The 2,300-nt window shown below is 56.9% G+C and overlaps 1 long non-coding RNA gene across 1 annotated transcript; it reads left to right on the forward strand.

Annotated features, from left to right (window-relative positions):
- Positions 1–391: 391 nt before the first annotated feature.
- LOC119937472 lies at positions 392–1,980 on the forward strand. The gene is made up of 3 exons (XR_005454119.1): positions 392–518; positions 1,495–1,598; positions 1,894–1,980. It is a non-coding gene; the product is annotated as an uncharacterized LOC119937472 (long non-coding RNA).
- The last annotated feature ends 320 nt before the right edge of the window (positions 1,981–2,300 follow it).

Below are 2,300 nucleotides of genomic sequence, written 5' to 3' on the forward strand. Positions count from 1 at the left end.
GACCCCGTCTCCTCGGAAGGGACCCTTCCGTGTGTGACGGCGGCTCGGCCGGGACGGGGAGGCGTCCGGCGAGGGCGGAGGCCGGGGGGTTACCGGTGTCTGTGATCCTCTTTGGAGGAACCGAAAATATAGGGACTTTACTGGGAGGTGGCCGTCAGAAAGAGAGGTGGCGGTCCAGTTTCTGGAGAGTCCGACATCGAGTTAGGAAAAGGGACCCCCGAGGAGGGCAGTAGAGTCGTTCCTAAATGAGGGGGGCGTCGCCCTCGTCTTCGGTGTCCAGCTAGGAGGCCGGGTCTTCCCCCTCCATCCGTGGATCCCTTCCCGATACCTTAGCGGTCATTTGGGTCCACCTTTTTTGACCCCCCTTCATCTTGCTCACAGGGGGAAGAAACCGGAACGACCGCTTCGGCGTGGTCCGTCTCGTGGCGACGTGGAGGCGATACACGGACCGCTTGGATTCTCCAGGGTGACGAGGATCATCCCCCTGTAATGGAGCAAATAACGGAATCTAAGGGAAGGTATCGGGTTTGGTGAAATCCAATTTGTTTTTTCGTGTGTGTGTGTGTGTGTGTGTGTGTGTGTTTGTTTCTGTGAGAGCATTTTAAGGGGGTGAGGTTGAGTCGGGTTTGGAAAAGACAGCCCGGAGGTAGAGGAGGCCACCGTCGAGTCAGAACGCGGTCCCCGATAGGGCGGCCGGGGTTGCGTACGGGGAACCGGCTCCGTTTGGCCGGACCGTGGTCGTGAGGAGGCCCGGGGCCCTTAATTCTATAGACGGGTCTCGGCTCTGGGCGCCCACGGTCCCGTCTCCGGAGTCACTCCGTACGCCCTCCGTCGTCCTTTGAAGGGACTTTTTCTGGGTCTGACGGTCGCTTTCAGGGTTTAGAATGGGAAGGTGTCAATTCAGGAGAAAGGCGGGCAAGTTTTCGGTCTCCCTCGTGGTCATTTTGGACAACAAACCCCGGAGACTCGAGCACGAGACGGATTTAGGCGTCGATCGGGCGCGGAATGAGTTTCACGGGCCTTGCGGCGTCACGTCGGGAGCGTCGGCGTTCCGATCGGGCCGCCCTCCGTACGGAAACGGGGGATCTCCTCGGCTTTGGGGCAAGCTGCCTTTCTGCCCCAAAACTTGAGATAAGGATTTGTCTGGGGGGAGAGCGGTTAAGCGAAAGAGTCGGGCGGATTCTCGTGTCCGGTGTTTTCCGGGGAATCGCCCGGACCGTGAGTCGCTCCCGAAGGTGGGTTCTCTGCCGATCTCTAGTGGGTTATTGCCGGGGGAGTCGGAGGGGGTGAAAGGATAAACGGAAAAAAGGCAGTGATTGGGAGATTAGGAGAGAGAAAAAGAGAGAGAGAGAGGGAGAGAGAGAGTGTGTGTGTGTGTGTGTGTGAGTGTGTGTACGTCAGGTGGATCTGCATTCTGATTGTCGTAATTATGTGTTTTAGAACATTTCAGGTTTAAAATATTTTGTTTGTTTTTTTAATCTATACCTTGTTCAGCTAGCTCCGAGCATTATCATCTTTTCTCCAAACGCACGGTCACGTCACGGAACGCTGTCGGGAAGAATCCGGAAACTAGGACGACTTCAAAAATCCGAGGGCAGGTGAGGAGAAAATGTTTGTTCTCGTCTTCGGGAATCTGGATTCCCGGAACTCCCGGAGCGTCTCGGTTTTTGGCTCGACCGTCTTTTCCGAGAGTTCTCCGGTGCCTCGGAGTCCTAGTGCCCCCTATGAAGTCTTGAAAAAATGCTCAAAAGTTCTAGTCCCCGGCAGGTCAGCTACTCCCTCCGGTTGCAGATTGTTCCAGAGCGATGAATGATATTCGCTTTGTCACTGGGATGGACCAAAAAAGTGTCATTTGTAATACTGTGTTTGAAATTTTTTGTTCCCCTTGTTCAGAGGAAGAGGAGAGAGGCCCGTCCCGGCCAGAGACGGAACGGGAAAGCGCACCGGCCCCCCCAGAGGACTCCGCTTCGTCCGAGCGAGAAGGCGGCCCCTCCCCGGATCCTTTGGGAGGTCCCCCCGTGGACCCGGGGGTGACGTCCGGTTTGTGGTGTTTTGGAGCCGGCACATTCTGTACAAACGGCGGAAGAGAGCGGAACCGAGCGACCGGGTCCCGACTGCCGTCCGGCCGACCCTGACAAAGCCTCCCGCCCCCCTGGCGTTCCCCCGGCTCTGAGGATGGTGACCGTGCGGCCCCGGGAGACATTGGATTCAAGGGAAGGTGTTGGTTTTGGGGAAAAGTGTGTGTGTGTGTGTGTGTGTGTGTGTGTGTGTGTGTGTGTGTGTGTCTGTCTGTCTGTCTG

Source organism: Tachyglossus aculeatus, chromosome 15, assembly GCF_015852505.1.
Source record: "Tachyglossus aculeatus isolate mTacAcu1 chromosome 15, mTacAcu1.pri, whole genome shotgun sequence".
Classification (NCBI taxonomy): domain Eukaryota; kingdom Metazoa; phylum Chordata; class Mammalia; order Monotremata; family Tachyglossidae; genus Tachyglossus; species Tachyglossus aculeatus.